At 35.1% G+C, this 22,058-nt stretch overlaps 2 long non-coding RNA genes across 2 annotated transcripts in view; one reads left to right on the top strand and one right to left on the bottom strand.

Annotated features, from left to right (window-relative positions):
* LOC309626225 overlaps positions 1-21,746 on the top strand; it is a 28,621-nt gene extending 6,875 nt beyond the window's left edge. Inside the window, exon 2 of the long non-coding RNA XR_014243047.1 lies at positions 47-21,746. This is a non-coding gene — a long non-coding RNA (uncharacterized lncRNA). The remainder of the gene's footprint in view (positions 1-46) is intronic.
* Positions 1-22,058, bottom strand: part of LOC309626206 — a 1,050,100-nt gene that overhangs the window by 702,998 nt on the left and 325,044 nt on the right. The gene's annotated exons all lie outside the window — the stretch shown is intronic.

Genomic DNA, 22,058 nt, shown 5'->3' with positions numbered 1-22,058 from the left:
AAAGAAGAACAAGAAGGAGTACTAGGAAAGAAGTAAATGGATCAAGGTGAAGCAACCCTATTGGGAAAACAGAGAAATTATTTGAGTGCTGAGACTTGAAAAAATCTGGTATATAAAATAAGGATATGGTTCCCTGGTGGATCATAGATGAGAGGGAAGACTAAGTTATGGAAAATCAAGTTGCTAAATTATAAAACTCCCATGATGAGACCATTATCACTCTTATGTAATATACATTAATTACATTAAAGCTGGTGGCTGCTTTAAAAAGTAAATGTAAAGGAAATGGCTTATTTTTTGTCAGTGAGAATCAAAATGTTCAAACTCTACCAATCTGTTGATCTGCTAGCTTAACAGAAGTAGGTTGGTGTTGTCTAAACATAAATCAATATAACAGGGACTTCGCTGGTGGTGCAGTGGTTAAGAATCCACCTGCCAGTGCAGGGGACACGGGTTCAGTCCCTGGTCCAGGAAGATCCCACATGCCGTGGAGCAACTAAGCCCGTGCACCACAACTACTGAGCCTGTGCTCTAGAGCCCATGTGCCACAACTACTGAGGCCGCGTGCTGCAACTACTGAAGGCTGCACACCTAGAGCCCGTGCTCTGCAACAAGAGAAGCCCTCACAATGAGAAGCCGGTGCACTGCAACAAAGAGTAGCCCCTGCTCGCTGCAACTAGAGAAAGCATGCCCGCAGCAATGAAGACCCAATGCAACCAAAAAAAAAAAAAAAAAAAAAAAAAATCAATATAACAGAACCTCCAAACACTAAAATCATGATAGATTTGAACATCATCAACCTATTGTGAAAAGGAGATGAATTACAATGAACTAAAATTATATCAAATGGTATTTATATAATATTAATTGTCATGTTTACTAGGTTGTGTGATGCCAAAGAGGTACGGTATTGTGTGACTAAGGATGAGGGTGTGGGGAAAGGGCTTCTTCCCAGGCTGGATAAAATAGTAATTTCAGAGGGTGAAGTTTTGATGACTGAGAATCTTGGGGTTAAACCAAGAGAAACCTAGAAGGAATAGTTGTTCAAATCACTAGAATGATGTTGGATATAAGAAGCAGCAGAAAGATTAAAAGGACAATGGGAAGGGAACAGACATGAAAGAATAGTGGACAGGCATGATAAGGAGGGAAGAAAATACATGATGGAGAATTGGCCAGAATGCAGGATGGGGACAAGTATTTAGAACCAGAGCAGTAGAGGAGGACATTCAATTTCTACATTTAGGAAACATCAATTTGATTTTGTTGATCTTCTGACTGTGAGAACAATTTTGAACAGAGGTCAAAATTGTGAACCAAACTTTGCTGTCCACTCACGATGTACAAAATTGCAAAGAATGTGCTAACAACCTAATAATGAGGAAAATCTGGAAAAACTAAAAAAATCATAACTTTAAGTTCAGCAAAGAGCTGACATCGCAAGGTAATCAACTATCCTGAAATCCTAAAGGTGACAACCCCTTCCAAGAAGAAACTGGACCCTAAAACTGCCTCACCTGTGACTAAGTACAAGAGGAAGAGGCACTTCATAAAAGGTAGTCTGCTATCACATGCAAGTTCCTTCTCAGAATAATGGGTGCTCAGAATAATGACTAGTGTCAAGTCAGGAGATAGTAAAAAATACTCTAGGTAGTGCAAGCCTGTAGAGATTATTGGCTACAGGGAGGGGTGAGCAGACACAAAGCCTTGTATTGCATATTCTATACATGAAGAAAATCCTTATGCAACTGGAGGAGTGGCAGCAAGGCCAATCACATACAGAACACATAGGAAAAGATACATTGCAACTGGATAAGAAGTAAAAAGTTAGTTCTTTACTCCTGGAAGAGGTAAGAAATCATTATGGGTCTAAAGTCTGATAGGTGATACCATTTAGAGATCTCCTGATGCAATGGTAGGGGCAAGTAACTCCCAAGCAAGACCAATGGTATAGATAGAAGGCAGAGTTTTGCTGAATTCAGTTTGCTAATATTTCTTAAAGTTTTGGCAACTGTATTCATGAGGAATATTGGTTTCTAATTATTTTTCTTATGATGCGTTTTTCTAGCTTTGATGTTAGGTAATACTGATTTCTAATAAGTTGGGAAGTACTACATTGTCCTCTATTTTCAGAAGAGTTTGTAGACTAGTATTATTTCTTTTTTTTAAATCATGTTCAGACTACTAGTTCTATCAGTTGCTGAGAGAAGTGTTGAAGTCCAACTATAATTGTAGAACTTTATATTTCTGTTTCAGTTCCATCAGTTTTTGCCTCATGTATTTTGAAGATTTGCTGTCATATGCATACATATTTAGCATAGTTATGCTTTAATAAATTGATCTGTTCATTATTATGTAATGTCCCTATTTATCCCTGTAATATGTGCTCTGAAGTCTATATTATCAGATATTAATATAGGCACTCTGGCTCATTTGTACTAGTGGGTATTTTGGTACATATTTTCTATCCTTTTATTTTTAAACCATCTGTATCTTCATATTTAAATAAAGTCCAGTAACATCAAAACTTATTATACAGTGTGATCACATGGGACTTATCTCAGGAATACAAGGTTAGTTTAAAAAACAATGGGATACCAGATATTAACGAAGTAAAAGACAAAACCACATGATCATTTCAATAGATACAGAAAAAAATTTGGCAAAATCCAGCACTCATTTATGATAAAAATTCTCATTATACTTAGGAATATAAGGAAACCTGCTCACTTCAGTAAAGGGAATCTATAAAAAAATCCTACAACTAATATCATAGTTAATGGTAAAAGACTGAATATTATTCCATTAATATCAGGAAACAAGTATTATGTCTGCTCTTATTCTTCCTCTTCAACATCATACTAGGGGTTCTGGCCAGTGCAATAAGGCAAGCAAAAGAAAAGGATTGGAAAGGAAGAATGAAAATTGTTTCAATTCATAAATGGTATAATTTTCTACCAAAAATCTAAAATAATCTGTGAAAAAGCTACTAAATCTAATAAATATTTTCCCAAGTTTGTAGGATACAAAACTAAATAAAATTTTAATTATATTTATGCATACTAGCAATGAAGAAGTGGAAACTGAATTTAAAAACAGTATCATTTACAGTAGTACCATAAAACATGAAATAATTAGGAATAAATCTAGGAAAATATGTGCAAGATTTTCATGCTGAATATTATAAAACACTGGTGAGATAAATCAGGAAGGCTTATATCAAATGAAGTCCTATGACCTATTTATTAGATTAGAAGACAAAATATGGTCATGATGTCAATTCTCTCCAAATTAATGTATAAATAATTGTACACAGTCCAAATCCAAGCAAGATTTTTTTGTATAAATTGACAATGGAAAAGAAAAAGATCTAGAATAGTTGAAATATATTTTGAAAAAAACAAAGCTAGAAATCTCATAATACTTGATTTTAAGACTTACTATAAAGCTACAGTAATCAGGAAGGCAGTTTTAGGGTCCAGTTTCTTCCTTCTAGCATTCTCATTGCTAGAGAATGGACACATAAATCAGTGGAATAGAATGGAGAGCCTAGAAATAGTCCCACCCATATATGTCACTGGATTGCCAAAAAGGTACAAAGGTAGTTCATTAAGAAATGATAGACCTTTGAATAAATGATTCTGTAATATTTGGACATCCTTATGCAAAAAACTGAACTTAACACCTTGAACCATGTACAAAAATTAACTCAAAATGGACATAAACCTAAGAGAAACTCACAAAGAAGAGGTTTTGGTCAGAGATGTGCCTAAACTAGTAAGAAATATGTGACTCTTTGTTTCATCTAGGCTAGTAGAATATAATGTGAATTTAAGCTCTAACTTATTTCAAGTGTTTATAATTATAAAAAACATTCAGAGAACAGTTCAATATTTGACATAGTTTTAGTGCAGGGAATGGTGAACAAGATGCAGGAAAAAACCTTGATTATTAACTGTGGTCTATCTCATTCTTTTTGTTCTTCAGCCTTCCTCAGTCCACTGACCAGAAACTGTGTCCTCTCTTCATTTACTTCCAGGAACCATGGTATAATAATTTCCAAACGTGTAATAATAAGCTTACATATTAAAGTATTACAAACTGATTAGCTTAATGCAGAAATTTATTGTTTCATATTTCTGAAGGCTAAGAAGTCTGAAATCAAGGTGTTGGCAGAGCCATACTTCCTCTGCAAACTGTAGAGGACTCCTTCCTTGTCTTTTCCTAGCTTCTGATGGTTTTCTAGAAAGTTTAGGGGTTCCTTGGCTTGCAACTGCATAATTCCAGTCTCTACCTTTGTCACATATGGTGTTCTCCCTGCTTGCCTATGTCTTCACATTGCTATTTTCTTGTAAGAACAACATACATACAACAACAACCATACTCCAGTATGACTTCATTTTCATTACATTTGCAGTGATCCTACTTCTAAATAAGGTTGCATTCTGAAATACTACAGGCTAGAACTTTAACATATTTGGGGGGAAACGTAATTCAATCTCTAATACAGGGTATAGAGAATCAGGTCCTTATGGCATAGGAGGCCCTCCATTCCCACTGGCAAGTCAGGAAGGGAAGTTGTGTTCAGCTCTAGACCTATCATGTTAGGGCTTAAAAGGTGCAGATTCTATTTCTAACTGCGTAAGGTTATTTTTATCCAGGTCTCAGTTTCTCAAGTTCCCAAACGGGACATGTTCCTCACTCAGTAGGCTTAAGTGCCCTGTCCTCATTCCTGTCAACATGTTTTCCCAATATTGACCCTGATGCTCATATTTCACAGTCAGGATATTCCTGTCTATGTCTAAGACATTGTCATCTACCAGTCCTGCCGTTCTACCCTTCCTTACACCTTCCTCTAACCACCAGAGTGTGTGCTGGCCCAGATGGTTAGTCAGCTTCTCTAAGTATTAGTGATTTTTACTGTTAGTCCATACATACATGATAATTAGCTTTTTCTGCTCTTCTAGTACGCTTCTGCCCTTGACTTGGATTTTTGCTCTTTCCTGTCTCTGTGCGAGAGGACTGCAGCCTGCTGTGCTGCTAAGTTTCTGCCTTTTAGGACTACTGGTTAGTATACTGGACAGCAGAAGCCCAACTTGAGGTATTTTCTATGGGGTGGCTAACCTAAAGATTGCAAAACTGGTTTTTAACGTATTAGACCAAAAAACAAAAAAAAAGAAGAAATATTAGAAAAATGTTAGGAAAATAAACCTTAACAAATAAAATAGATTAAGGATAATAACAACAAGATAAAAACTCTCTTAACCACGTAGTGTTTTTCTGGTTTCAAACCCACTAGCTACAAAATAGGAGTAATACTAACTCCTGTGCTTATCAATCAGTCCTCATATTTTCTTTTGAATATGGTTTGCCCTCTCCCTGGAAGTATTTCTCCAACTTCTAATTCACTTCCTAAGTCTCATTTTCCTTACCCTGTGATTTATTCACATCTCATGCCTTACAAGGAAATGTCCCTGATTGACCTCAGGTTATTTTTATCTATTTTTTACTGAATTGTTTGCCATTTTAAAATTACTTATATCACCTAAATGCTGTAAACCTCTCCCCACCACTGTCACCCTCAAATCTACACAGTTAAATTCCAAGAGAAGAGTTGTGCTTTGCTTACAGTAGGTGCTTGACAAATTCTTGCTAGACAAATGAATATGCTCATATTTATAAATGTCTCAACAAAGATCAGTGGAATGGGGTGAACCACTTTTAATTTATCACATGTATTTTTCCTCTTAACAACCTACAGTCTAGAATCTAACCCTTATTACTCCTTTATAACCACTCTCTTATGAGTCAACAATGATTTCAATTAGCAAATTCAATTTCTCAATCGTGTTTGCAGAATTTATGACTGTTGACATCTTCTATCTTACTGAAATTCTTCTTGCTTAACTTCCATAGCTCTGTATTCGCCTATGTCTTGTCCTAATTGCCATATGTGGTCTTTCCCCATTTGCTTTTCTTCTTTCCTACAGGTTCCCCACAAGCTGTCCTTGGTACTCTTTTCTCCAGCTACCAGTTCTCTTATGAAATCTCAGACTCACAGGACTCCACATGCATTACTTGGATATTGTGTCTGAATTAGAGACTCAACTTTCCAACTTACCTCCTAGGCATTTTCATACAAGTATGCCATATCATAGAAATGAATAATGAAATTTAGAAACAAACCTAATCACATTGTTTTAAAATTTGCAAAAAAAGGGAAAAATACTCTTTACAGCCCAGCAGTAACACTGGTGACAAGCAGACTATATAGTGACATTTTCAGAGTGCTAAAGTAAAATAGTCTTGAGATTATAGCTGTAGATCCAAACAGTAATTTAAATGTAAGAGACAATATTCTCAGTCAAATAAGCCCTCAAAATTTTACTTCACAAGCCTTCTTTGAGGACATTACTGGTGGCAGTTCTCTAGGAAAGGAGAAGTAAATCCATGAACACACTCTCTAAGATGCATTAAAAGAATGCTGAATAAATAACTTGGTGAATTTTACTGTTTTCTAAATAAGTAAACCTCCCCATGTTATACAGTATTGGTCAGGCTCTGCTGTGATAGTAAACTAACCCTGGCCACTCAGTGGCTTAATTTAGCAAAAGTCTATCTTCACAACATATGTGCATATAACATAATATCTGCACAACAGAAAATCTTTGTTCTTTTTGAACATGTATGGAATATTCTTTTAAAATGACCAAATATTAGGCCACAAAGAAATCTTTAATAAGTATCTTAAAGTCAACATCATAGAGATTGTTAAATCATAATGCAGTAAAATTAGAAATAAATATTAAAGTGATAATAAAAATAAAAATAAAAATATCCCACATGTCTGAAACCTCAAAAACAATCAAAGAACTCTGAACAAAATATTTTTTTAAAAAGAATAAAAATTATAAAATTTCAGGTTGTTTCTGAATTTCAAAAAATTGCAAAAAAAGAAAAAAAAAAAAAGGAAATCAAGGTATATATAAGGCTATGTGGTAGGCAGAATTCTGAGAAGTTCCCCCAAATTCCTCTCACTTTTCATAATTCCCTCCCCCAAGTGTGGGTGGGATTGTGACTATGACAGGACAGTCACACCCTTGACTGGGTTACACTATATGGCAAAGCTCAAGGAATTTTGCATATTTAATTAAAGCCCCTAATTAGTTGACTTTGAATTAATCCAAAGAGAGATTCTTCCTGGCAGGCCTGACCTAATTAGTTAAACACTCAAAAGAGAGATTCGCCTGTTGGTTTTGAAGAAGCAAGCTGCAGTGTTGTGAGAGGACCAGGTGATTAAGGTATGGTCTCCAGGAGCCCTGCAGGGGTGACCTCCCAGGCCAACAACCAGCAAGCAAACAAAGAGGGACCTTAACTTGCAACTAACAGCTTGAATCTAGCCACAATTTGAGGAAGATAGGAAGCAGATCTTTCCCGAGTCAAGCTGCAGATGAGGGTGCAGCTGGCCAACACCTTCATTTTAGTCTGTGTGATGCTGCAGAAGGCTTAGCTTAAAAAAATGCCAGGCTCTTGACCCACAGATATAATAAATATATTTGTTTTAAACCTCCAAGTTTGTGGTAAGTTTTTATACAGCAATTGAAAACTAATACAGGCTTATAAACTTTGATCATCAAACCAAATAAAGTAGAAATATCTATATATACCCATTTTACTTAAGCACATAGATGCAAAGACCCTAATGTTAGTTATCTGAATTCAACAATGTTTGCAAAATAATACATCATCGGGGTTTTAGCAGAGGGTGATACTTAAATCATTTTCACTTTTTCTACTCCCAACTCCCAATCCCACTCATCTACTTCTGAGTAAACAAGCCCTAGGAGCCAGCATAAGATGAGACAAGATGAGACTGCATGAGTGCAGGAGGAGAATCATTGTGGATATCTCTCCTCTCTGGGGCGTACAATGGCCGGAGAAAAGAAGTGATGATCATGGATTCCAGAGATACATGGACACCACACCCCTACCCTTCAGGGAGGGGCTCCTAATGAATATGCCTGTTCCCCTTGGTCTTTAGGAGCTGAGAAAGAGCTGAACTGATGTGAGCTGAGTTCACTCCATTTTCAAGGCTTAGAGAAAGCAAAGATGTGATAAAGCAGAGAGCCTTCCCTCTGATCCAGATTGACAGAGACTTCTGAAACTTTTTTCTATTCTCTAGGATGCTACCACTGCCAGACACAATGAGTAGACAAAGTAAAATTACAACACTCCTAAGGGAGCACCATATCCAGAGAGTAAAAGACCAAGAATATAGCCCTATAAATTTCCTAAATTCTAAGGACAAAAAAAAAAAAAATCTGACAAACTTCCAGATAAAAATGTTATTTACAAAGGAAAAATAATCACAGAGCTTCAGACTTCTGTTAGTACTAGATTATTTCCCACTTTAACTTACATTTTCTGAGTGTTACTCAAATATGTCCCACCCCCACTGCAACACACTTAAATCTGTAAAGTTAATTTTCAAGAAATGAGATGGTATCACTATAGTCTGGCACTGACAACTTTGCTATGCCTATGGTAGGTGCTTAGTAATTAGGATTTAAACAAGTTCTTACTCCCAACCCCAAAATGATAGAGTGAATATGTCAGTGTGAAAGAAAGATATTCACAGATAATGTAAGCATTGAAAGAATCCATCAGCCGTGTAACCTACCTGAGCAAAATACTCAAGAAGCAACATATGGATCAGTGCAAAGATCTCAAGAAAGGACATTGTTGAGCAAAGAACATTACAATGCATACAAAGTTAAAGCAATACATATGTAGTAAACTGTCTAGGAATATGTGACTTAAATTATTTTTTTAAATATAAGAAGCCCACTGTAAATAAAAAATCTTAATATTACTCAGCTACATCAGCGAAACTTAGCATATGGAAGAGAGAATGAGTGGTGTTTGAAAAAGAGAGAACAAGTAGAAGAATCCCAAAGATCTTATCTATGTCACAGAGGAGGAAAATGTGGAAGTAAAAATATTTAAAAGTGGCAATTTATTAGCAGAAACATATTGGTTGGAAATGTTTTGGAAATCTTGATTGTATATAATAGTAAAGAAATATGTGTTTGCTAATGAGTATTGGGAAAAGAACACAATAGTTAGTTCAATGGAAAACTTAATGAAACTCTCAAATTAAGAAATGAGAAAGGAAATGAGTAACAATTTGAGCAAACTGAAAGAACTAGGGAAAGAAAAACCATGAACCAACATAAAATGAAAAATGACTATTAATAAATAGTAACACATCCTCAAAGCATCTAGTCATAACAGTCCTGGTAAATAGGATCAATGCTCCTGGTGACGACAACTAAAATGGCTTGACAACAATCGCCATCTAAAAAGTTCAGAGACCTAACAAGAGACTGAAAAATTGCCAGACTAAAAATAGGAAGAGAACTACACCTCAGAGTTGAGCCAGAACTCTTTTTGCCTCAGGGGCAAATGCCCATCTAGAAAAGGCAGACCAGAGACAGTTTCTGGTGAAGGGCAAGAGAAGTAGGGTGTATGGGGCCGAGTCTGAGCTTATGGGGATTAGGCAAAAGGGGAAGAACTTTTATTTATAACACTCTCTGCCACCCAGGGCTTTTGCCCTGAGACTATTTTGTAATTTTTGGAAAGTTGCTGAGTGGCTGAATATCTTCGTGTTTTTGTGGGGCAGCGGAAATGAGGTTTGGAGTTTGGTGCCCACCAACAGCAGAAGCTTCAGTCAGTCCTGCTCTGGACTGGGACTCTGAAGAGCTATTTTTTGAAATGGTGGTACGACTACACTCTGGTTAGTCATCTAGTTGAACTAGAAAATTCTCAGCCTTTGGTCCTGAGAATGTTACTGCCTGAGATGCCCTGCAAAAAATAGGCAAAATCCTCCCTCAAAGAAGCCATCGCCATCCTAGATTTGAAGTTATTTCTGAAAATATTTTTCTAATAATATACTATAAATCATGCCTGGTGACAAGGCAAAATTATCCAGAAACAAGAGAAAATAACTAGAGACTTCAGATAATAGGGTGATCAGATAGAGACTGAAAACAACATCATCTCTATTTCTGAGATTAAAGTCATACTTGAAAAACATCAGCAAGGAATTGGAAACTAATATAAGTAACATTAAAGCACTGAAAAAGAACCAAGTAGAAATTATAGAAATTACTAACAAATTAAAAATGAATGAATGGATTTAGCAACAGATTGATAAGCTGAAAATGTATTTGTGAGCTGGAAAATAGGTTAAAGAAATTATCTACAATTAGGTACTGAAAGTAAAGACGAAAAATACAGAAGAATGCTAAGTGCTACACTTGATACAGTTGAAAGGTCTAAGATACATTTGAGTCCAAGTAAATGAGGAGAGAGAGAAGGCAGAAGCAATATTTGAAGAGATAATGGTTAAGAACTTCCGATAACTGGTAAGTACATAAATTCACAGATTTGAGGAGGATATATTTTTAAATACATAATACATGGGTTCATGCATGTGTGCACAAAGTACACAAAGATATATTAGAGAAAAATTTGAAAACTAGACAATGAAAAATCTTAAAAGCAACTAGAAGAAAAGATAAGTTGCCTTCAAAGATATGATAGATTGATAACTAATTTCTTTCTACTACCATTGGAAGCTAGAAGAACAATAGAAAAATACCTTTAAGTATTTTTAAGCTAATAGAAAGTAATTAATAGAAAGTAATGAGCTAGAATTCTCTACCTAGTGATTATACCCTTAAAGAATGAAATCAAACATATTTTCAGATCAGAAAGCAAAACAAATAAACAAAACTGAGAATATGTTATCAGCAGACCCAAACTGAGAATTCTTCAGGTGATTATGAGGCAAAAGGAAAACGATCCCAGATGGAAACTCTGTTATAGTAGATAACTTCTAGATAATTTTACTTGTATAAATAAAAATCTTAATTTTAATGATAAAGTTAGAGATAAATGTGACAAATTATAAACACAAAAGTTTTATTTGATCAAGTAAAATTTAAAAATGCATATTAAGACTTGAAATATTTGAATATCCCATTTGATTTACAAATTTTTAAAATACAAATCTTAAAGTTAGAAATGGCATGAATTACAGACATGAAAATACTTTGGGGCAGAGTTAAGTCTCTGTTGATCACATCCATATCTGCTCTAGATCCTCTTGTCCTTAACTATTTCAGGGAAGAAGGAGGAAATTTAGGAGATGAAGAGATTTGGGATCACCAGAATAGCTCCCATTACCCAACTTTCCTCACAGCTTAACTTTGGCTAAATATATATTTGATTTTGAGTTTAAATGTGGGATATCCAGGACAGGAATCTTTGGGACATCTGTTCCACCAATATAATTTCAGAGGCTAAAAGCTGAGATATCTTTAAAAAATTGCATAATTCTTACATACTTTCAATCGTCTAAATTAGAATATCTAAAGATAGGGTCCAGAAATCTGTCTTTCTAAAAATCTCTCAATCCAGCACTAAACTGAGAACAGGTACTTGGGAACCACATCGCTAACAAAATCTGCAATTTGGGGCTCTGATTAGTTCAGAACAGGGTGCTATAAAGAAGCAGCAAATAAGACTGTTACCCTAAAGGATCTTTCAGTCTAACTGGAGAAAAATGTATAGAATAAATTATATACTTATAAAAGCCATGACAAATGGAAGCATAGCACAGGGATAAGTAAGGTGGAGTCAAGGATGGCAACATGGAGGAGATAGCATGTGATAAAAAGGGGGTTGAGTGAGAAGGACAGGACAGGAAGAATTGTTAAGACGTGGATTTTCCAGACAAAGGGAACAGTATATAAAAACCATGTTAATAAAAAAATCTTAATGATATTTTTATAGGCCCTTAAACCTGGGAGTGAACCAACTTCCCCCAGGGGAGAACGTGAGAGCTTCCATTTATAATCAGACAATTAACCCATATTAACAATTCATGAAATTCTATGCATTTGGCATAGAATTGTGATTGATATACACTTTGGGGCATTCTCAAGTGGAATCCTTAGTTTAAATACTCTCTTCCCATCTCTCTTGCAACAACTCTCCTTTGATCACAGCCAATTTGAGGACCAAGAGAGATTTGCAAGCTCAACAGGTAATGAAAGAGTACTAGTGGTGGTGATGGTGGTGATGATAGTGAGAAAGATCTCACACATGAACAACATTGCTAACTCTTGCTACTTTGCCTAGAGTCTGGATACAGTACCATAGGGATGTGAGGAACCTGGGGAGGTGGTAGAATGAGCACACAATACAGCCTGCATCTGATGAGTCCTTAAAACACAGATACTATGGATTAAAACTGAATGAAAACTAAAGAGGGAGATTATCAGCCTTCATTCTGTGGGTTACTTAAATGACTTATGTATTTAAAAATAAATAAAATAAATTCTCTACATTGGTTTAAATGGAGCTGTGGCATCGTGGACTTGAAATTTCAGTGCTACCAAGAAAGCTGTTGCTATGGTTTCCATGATGTGGATGCTATAAACCCATGAAACTGCACCAGTACACAATTATGCAACTCTACTGCAGCACGTCAGAATTATTTTTCCTGTGTTTTCTTTTCTTTTCTTTTTTTTTTTTACTTTGAGCACCAGGAAAGCCTAAATCCACAAATCACAAATCAATGAAATTATAATAATAAAATAACATCCTTGATTCCTATATGTTGATTACAATTTTCCACATATTTTAGGAGGGAGATTCAAAGCTTAATGTACTACCAAGCTACATATTTTCACATGTTCTACATCTTCCTTGATTCAGTTTTCATTTATTTTGCCCACGTCAGGGTTCACACATTTTAATAGCAAGGAGAATTTTGGCAATATTTTATATTCTGTTGGAATCTGACCAAATAGGATTCTTCATTAGAACACAAGACACATTTGAGTATGTTATGTTCTTCCTAATAGAAATAGTGGTATAATAAATGGGAGCTTTAAATCAATATTAAGGTTTGCCAGTATTTCATTAAAATTTAACATTGTAATAATTAAACAATTAAGAATAAGAGTTCTGGTTTCCATTCTTTTTTGAATGTTTAAATAAGTATAACATTTGTGATGTTTGTCACTACCTTATTTCATTTGTCATAAAAGTGACCCTTAGAGGAATAAAGTAGATCTGTATAAAAAAGCTTAGTCATGCTGATAGTATTAATCGATATTTAGTGTTGTGATACTTATTCATGGTAAATAGCCTAGCATGTTTAGACAAATGCTTCTCACTCAAAAGAAATAATTTTAAAGTACATATCATGGCTTCCTTTTAAAGTCTCTATTATATTTATATTCATATGTTCATATTTATGATGTTTTTGGCATCTGTATTATCTCTCCGCAACTGCCCAATAGCATTAATTCTTCAATAATATTTGCATAATTCAGTGGACTTTTTAAAAGAAACTGTTATGGAAATCATGTACTGTTGGGTGCTCTGGAGTACCTAAACACATGCACATATAACACAGCCCATGCCCTCATAAGATTATGATCTAATTAGTAAAAGAAGCTGAACTCTTCAACAATATAAAGTGGAATATTATTCAATGTTGAAAACATTATGTACTAAAATAAATTTCCTAGCCTTATGGATTATAGACTTTGTTGGGGTTACTGCTCAAATGCTGCATGATAGGACCTAGAGAACTGAGAAGAAAAGGCAATGTTTTATGAACTCATGGGTTCATGATACCAGGCCATTCTTTTTCTTCCTTCTCAATGTTTATCCATTATTTCTACACCCTTGTGGGCCCTTCATCATCTCAAACTTCCAAAATGTCCCTGAGGAAAAAAAGTCTCTTAACAGACTTTTAATAATCCTAAACTCTTATTTTTCTCTTGTGTTGGCTAAAATGTATCTTATGATGCTTAAGTCATTTGTTGGTTATCTGTCTCCTGGAGCCATGACTTGCCTCTGAGTACAAAGCTTTAGTAGGACAGGAGGTCACTATATTATGCTCTGATGTCTCATTGGTCTCCTTCTGGCCCTGTAGCCCTCAGTCTACATTGACCCTCTGATTGCGCTAGGTAGCATAAGCAGGTGTATTTCTCTATAGATGGGGAAACCAAGCTGCAAATAAAGCACACAATCCAACCTATTAATTATCCCTTTTCTATTAAAAACATGTTGTTAAAGGTAGTGTTTATAAAAATAGAAGTATGAATCAATTTATCGTTCACTGCAATTTTAGAAACGTTAACAATGTGCTCTTCACTCAAGTCCAGTACTACTGTAATCTTGAATTCCTAACTTCCATGGGATGTTTATACTAAACTGTACTCACTGTGACTGCTGCTCCTGACCTAATATATTCTTGAAATATTATCACTCTAAGTGTAAAACTGATACTAGTTTTATACTAATGGCACAAGAGTTGTATAGCTTTGTACAAAAGTATTAGTTTTATACATGGCACGAAAGCAAATTGGTGTGTCTTTGGTTTTAAGGATGGCCCAGATCACATTTTACAAGGAAAAACTCTTCTGTTCTAGAATATGTTAGAGTGGTTAAACACCTATTTTATCTATTTGTTTTTGTCTAGTTTTTGTTGCCAGCATCACTTAAGCCCCTTTAGCAACATTTGGGTAAGTGTCCCTCCTGTATTCCATGTGATATTAACGGAGTGGTAAGTCAACATACTCCACCAACCAGCCTCCTCTATAAGAACTAACATATAAATCAAACCTAGCAAATAAGATTTCTGCCTTGATATTTATATATAAGCAAGTGGCCATACTTTCATTCCAGCATAGTTATTAAACTGCATTGGATGTTGTGATTATATGGGCTTGGGGAATTCAATGGCCATTCTCATCACTAATACAAGGAAAGGCAGAACAAACAGATGGAGAAAGGGAAGGGAGTCATGATATCATTTGTGTCCCTGGAACAAACTTTGCCAGATGATAGATCCACTCCTCCCTTTCACTGTTATGAAAGTCAAAACATTTCTTTTTCTGCTTAGGCTACTTTAAATTAGGTTTCTGCCAGGGGGCAACATTCAACATATTTAACCAATAATCTAGCAGGTGCACCAATCACCAATGAGTCAGAAGAGAAGCTGATAGTAAAAATCCAGGTACCACTGGACCTGTGCATCATGACTGAATCCCAGTCCTGGTTTCTGCTACTTACAAGGGAAAGAGTTCTATCTAATATAGGTAAGTGGGTGAAGGTGGATTATAAGGGGGTTAACATTTATAGCAAACTTACTATATAGTAGATATCATGCCGATCTTTACTGACATTATGTCATACACTCTTTACACTTGGCAGAGTGGGAATAGAAGTAAACTGGATCATTATTCCCATTGTATAGATGAGAAAATTGAGGTTTAAGGAAATTAGGTAATTTTCCTAAGGCCATATGGCTGGAAAGTGGTGAATTTCAGATTCTCTCCAAGACTATCCAGTCTCAAAGCCTAAATTGGAGACTTAAACGTAAATATGGAAATTTTATAATTCTCCTGGCTCTTAAATTCTCTCTCTATAAGAGATCTTACTCTGGGAAATTAATGACTTCATGTTTAATGTTTTAGACTCCTTTTAATATGTTCTCTTGAAAAAGCAGCTTTGATAAGAGGCTGGGCTTGTGACTTTGGTTTCAATTAGTATCAGATGGTATATACAATTCTTTCTCCCCAAAGGACAAATATTTTCCCCAGTCTAGTCAAGCTCATATACAAGACAAATTTCATATGACTTAATGAACTTACCAACTCCTATCTGCACACAGGTAAGAGAAGTCTAAGTCTGGGTTTGTAGTCTTCTGACCACTTTTCTTCTAGGTATCCAGTCACATGTATAATACTTCTAAGAAATTTATCTACTAGAATTAGCAAAGGCCCTACTATTTTCTGTTATTTAAAAACTCTGAATAGAGAAATTGTTTCCCCATGTCTTCTCTCTGGGGATTATGACTTAATTTATATTTTACAAAATCTGGCAACACATTTATCACTAAATAATATAATGTCTACTGATTTTGGGATAAGTCGTGGGCGAATTATTTTCCCACTTTATAAAAGTTCCAGCATTACTGGCTATTTACTAGTAAGTCCTATAATTTACCTTCTAATAAACAGAGGTACCCTATATTTGGTTTAAAGGGAGTCATTTTACTCATATATATATTGACCTTGAATATTGCTGAACATTGCTTTCACCACATACAAATAGGACTAGTGATATTTAGGAGATAGGATGCTTAATAGAGAAGGGGGCACTTCCAATTTCATTGAGCTTCTTGAATTAAAATTGCCTGTAGATATGGAGAAATCTGGTGGGAATGTAAGTTGGTGCAGCCATTGTGGAAAACAGCATGGAGGTTCCTCAGAAAACTAAAAATAGAATTACCATATGATCCAGCAATCCCACTCCTGAGCATATATCATAGACAAAGCTATAATACAAAAAAAAAAAAACACGCACCCCTATGTCCATAGCCACACTATTCACAATAGCCAAGACATTGAAACAACCTAAATGTCCATCAACAGATGAATGGATGGATAAAGAAGATTTAGTACATATATACAATGAAATACTACTCAGTCATAAAAAAGAATGAAATGCCATTTGCAGCAACATGGATGCAACTAGAGATTATCATACTAAGTGAAGTCAGTCAGAAAGAGAAAGCCAAATATCATATGATATCACTTATATGTGGAATTTAAAATATGACACAAATGAACCTATCTATGAAACAGAAACAGAATCATGGACATAGAAAATAGACTGGTGGTTGCCGAGGGGTAGGGGGGCGGGAGAGGGATGGATTGGGAGTTTGGAATTAGCAGATGCAAGCTGGTATGTATAGAATGGATAAACAACAAGGTTCTACTGTATAGCACAGGGAACTATATTCAATATCTTGTGATAAACCATAATGGAAAAGAATATGAAAAAGAATGTGTATATATATGTATAACAGTCACTTTGCTGTACAGCAGTAATTAACACATTGTAAATAAACTATACTTCAATTAAAAAAAAGAAAAAAGTAGACTATAGTCCTCCACTTATATTTTCTTCTAGAAGAAATGCCTCATATCTGTCAGAGAAAAGCCATTGCTCTTCTGTCCCTTGGTTTGATAAAAAGCTAAAAAGAGAACTCCTCACTAAGAAAGAAACTGAGATTTCAGTCCTATCCACACTGTCAAGATGACATCACAAGTAGAAATCATCTAAAAGATTATTACATTCAGATTGTTCAACACACATGATGATTCGTTCCTTTATCACTAATAAAAATGGTATAGCTGAACTATCAGTAGGTAAAAGAAAATTCTGTAACACCCAGTTCTGGTGCTAAGAAACTACAGACCTCTCTGGCTTGTCACCCTGAAGTGCTGTTATCAGTGAAAATGCTCCAGTTTCAGCTGAATTGTTCTTTATGCATAACTGACTTTTTTGGGAATTAAAGACAGTCTAGTAAGCGAGCAACAGAATGCACAGCCTGAGTTTGTATGACCTCATTGTGTCAGCAGGCCCTGCTGGGAGATTGGAATAATTTACATTGTCAGAATTCCTGGAATATCTACTTTCTGGGTTCCTTTGGCAGCTAAGGGGCAGAATAAGAGAAAGGGTTGGGATAGTATTCTAGGCATGACTGAATTCATATTCATGCCATTACATAAAGATCAATTTGTTCTTTATTGCTTAACCAGAGCAGCAATTAGGAAAAGCTAGAATCTCTATGAACCTCATCAGAAGATATACTAAATAATTCACTGGAATAACCTTTCCATATTCATAAGAGCCTTCTAACCTCTTACACTGTATTTAAAATAAACTGAAGTCATTAGTTATGTAAGCATCCATCCAAAAATACTATGGGGCCCATAATGTGTTCTCAGCACAGCACTGGTGGTTCCTATATTCCTGGCTATCAAGGGGCTTACTGTTTCACTGATTAAGTAGTACTGACCCTCCTCAAACAAGACTTGAATTTGTATAGTATCTATGGTAAAGTAGAAACCAAAGAGAAGGAAGTTGGTGAGTTAGAGAGGCAAGAGAAGGGTGAAATTCAATGATGAAGATGCTATTCTAACTAAGGTATGGAGACCCCCAAAATGTAATGAAACTAGATTGCAGAGAATTTAGAAATTTATTTTTTCCAGAAATGGAGATCCAGAAATTGGAATAATAAAGACAACATTAGTCAATGGTCAGTATTGTGGAACAGTTAAGACTGTGGATTCAGGAAGCATAGGCAGAGGTTAAATATCCACTTCTATCATGTACACAAGTTAATTAGCCTCTCTGTGCCTAAGGGTTATCATCTCTAATGTAGGAGTAACAGCACCAATTTTATAGGATCATTATGAGAATTAACTGAATTAAAATATGAAAAGTACATAGAATAGTACCTGACTCAGAGTAAGTGCTCAGAAAATGTTAGTTGTTTTTAATATTAGTTGAGCTCTTACTTTGTGCTGGTCATAAATTTAAGCAACTTACATCTTTTATCTCTTTTAATACAAAGACACTAAGAGGTTTAGATGAAGAAACAAGAATAGAGAGACAAAGCAACTTTCCTAAAGTTACTAAAGCACAGTATTTAAGTAAAGACATTGACATAGGTAGTTTGAATCCAGAGTCCGTGCTCTTAACTGTTGTACTTCCCTGCACTAGTTTTCTTAACTTCATCACTTCTTCCTGCCTAGTACCATTCATTTCTAAGAACAGTATAGTTGCAAAATACGAAACAATTAGTTCTTAAAGATGCAATCATCGTTGATGATGCTCTTATCAAAACAACTACTTATATAGCTGGATTTCTATTGGTTACATGGATATTCATGCTACTAACTATCTTACTTTGGATTAAGTCTACACTTGTCTAAATCTAGTTAGAGTGTGTAGGCTGCCATATAAAAATTAGAGTGATCCATTTTTGTGAAAGGTAAATGTTATTTTATTTAAATATCTATATATATAAAGGAGAAGCTCTTAAATGTCTGTCACATTGGGAAAGTTTTTGGCAAGAACAAATCAGGATAGAAGTTCACCTAGACAATAGGGGACTTAGACCATCTCTAGCCAAAGAGGTCAGAGGTCACATCCAAGACAACCAAAGGGAAAAGTAGACATGTTTTGAGGTCCAAGTAGCAGCTACATTCAGTTGGTTAGCCAAAGCAGGCATGAATAGAATCCTACTGAGTCCATGAAGATAACCCACAAACACTGTTTAGAGTACAAAAAAACAGATGCAATAAGTGAAGAAAGAGGGGAAAGGGTTAAAGTACCAGCAACAGAGTTGATAAATAACAATATAGTAAGACCAAAGTCCCAAACTCTGAACAACATAATATCATGTTCCAGCCAAATGGTCAGTGTAAGGTGATCCATCACTGACTTGACTATTATTGGGAATAAAGAAGCAAATAGAACCCATGAACCTGATGGGGCTAAAGTAGCACAAAGTCACTGTCTTTAATTCCATCTATCAGAGATTCCAGTGTGGAAATACTAAAGAAAAAGATTAAAGCACATGTGGAACATACTTCAATAAAGTGGGAAATACTAAAGAAAGCAAATTACAGCATATGTTGAAATATAGGAGTTTTTAAAAAAAATAGATTATGATGTAGCATTTTCACAAATGTTTTGACTTTCAGATAACTAACTTTCAAATAGCCTGTGTTTTTTGTATCCTATATTTGTAAAAGACCTTTCATACGCCAAATCTTTGCTCTTTCCATCCCTGGTGGAACAAATATTTTGGACTCCCCCATGATGACATTGGCTGAATCCAAATAGTTCAACTTTGGAATCTCACCATTTTGTTTGTTCAGCAATGACTGTGCAATTGATGACTCTCCTGCATTTTGATCTTATTAATTTAAAAAGGGAGTGGAAAATAGATGAATGGAAAAGATGTTGTGTGTGTGTGTGTATATATATATATATATATATATATATATATATATATACATACATACAATGGAATACTACTTAGCCATAGAAAAGAATGAAATAATGCCATTTGCAGCAACATGGATGGACCTAGAGATTATCATACAAAGTGAAGTAAGTCAGAAAGAGAAAGACAAATATCATATGATATCACTTATATGTGGAATCTAAAGTAATGATACAAATGAACTTATTTACAAAACAGAAGCAGACTCACTGACAGAGGACAGACTTGTAGTTGCTGGGGGGTGGGGTGGTGAATTGGGAGTTTGGGATTAGCAGATGCAAACTATTACATATAGAATGGATAAAAAACAAGGTCCTACTGCATAACACAGGGAACTATATTCAATATCCTATAATAAACCATAATGGGAAAGAATTTAAAAAGTATATATATATGTGTGTGTGTATATATATATACGTAACTCAGTCACTTTGCTGTACAGCAGCAACTAACACAACATTGTAAATCAACTATACTTCAATAAAATAAATTAAAAAATGAAAAAGAAGTGGAAAAATAAAACATTTGATACTAGAAATTAAACCTCTAGATGTCATGAACTTATTATATGTGGAAGAAGGATGGAAAAATCATTAGGTATAGAAGTGGCAAGCCTTCAGTTTCATTTGAAGACACATTGGACTTCAAACAGTAAAATAATTAAAAGAACATGAATGCAGTATTGGAAATATATCCTTGATGATTGTATCTATCTAAGAACCTAGAAAAAATTAAGGATATTTTTTTCTTTTTTCAAATGGAACATCCCCAGCCCCTCTCCAATCATCCCTATCCTATGCCCTTGCCCCCAACACACATACACAATCAAGTTGACTTTCTCACATTGCAACAGTAGAAAGGGATGTTTAAAATGTGTTTTGCATAAAAGTTAGGGATGACCTATAACTCAACCAATGAACATACACATACACACACACATGCACACACACACACAAGATTATGTGAGGACCACTGACAGTTGCCCCCACCCTCCACCCCGAGTCATTAAAATAACTTAAGACATGAGTATCAAAATGTATGGTTATCAGTAATGAACTACTTTAAACAGAGACCTCTTAGTTAATTTGATATGATCCCTTGTATTTGCTTATGAGTATTTCTCCAAAATAAAATTTCTGTAGTCATTTGAATAGGCCTTTTAGCCATCCCTACTGTTGCCTCTCTGAGAATAAGTAGAGCACTATGATTTTTTAAAAATCATATTTTTTGAAAAATAAATAGTAATTCTATTTTGTCAGACATAAGCCCCTCCCCCTCCTTTTTAAACAAAAAGCAAGGTAACTGGGAAAGATCACTAAGCACTCAGCCTTTGGAATGCAGTTGTCTTAGGAAGTCAGAGGAATTAGATGAATTTGACTCCATTTGAATCAGATGAATACAAGCTTTGAATTAGCTGGTGGAAAGGATAGTGTTGTCAGTCTATTTACTTTTAAATCATTTGGAATTGTTAGGGGTATTTTTTACTCTTAGCTGTCCCTTTCCTGTTAGATTGTGTTGGGCCAAAGCCACTTGAGCTAGTTAGTACAGAGCTATAAAGATCTAAACATGGCAAAGGTTGAAACAGTTGAGTCATTCTGCCTGATGGAAAATCAAAGGACTCATGAGCCATTCCTGTTATTGACTCATGAGCTAGTTTTTCACTTAGTGATAATAACCCAAAGCCAAATAACGTAGTTAATTTCATCACTGATGTTAAAAATTGAATCAACAGAGGCTCTGAGAAAATTCTTAGTTGTGACACTTCTGCACCAAAAGACTGAATCAATACTCAGCCTTAGACTATAACATATATATGGCACTTGCATACTAAATTAAAGGTTTTCCATGAAGCTAAAATTGAGCCTTTACTTCTTGTTACGAGGCATAGGCTTCCCATCATAATTCATAATATATTCTCTAGTCCTCACCACACTTATAATGGTGGGAACTGAGCTGTGTGTGTATGATTTCCCTTGTTTACTTTTGGTAAGCAACAGAAACTTACAAAATCCAAACACGTTTTAATATCATTATAATAAAAATTAAAATAATAATAGTAGCTAATGTTTTTAGAGCTTACTCTGTGAACAAACTTTGTTCTAGG

This window comes from Balaenoptera borealis (assembly GCF_965194805.1).
Source record: "Balaenoptera borealis genome assembly, chromosome: 3".
NCBI classification, from domain to species: domain Eukaryota; kingdom Metazoa; phylum Chordata; class Mammalia; order Artiodactyla; family Balaenopteridae; genus Balaenoptera; species Balaenoptera borealis.
This window is presented reverse-complemented; position numbering and strand designations above follow the sequence as displayed.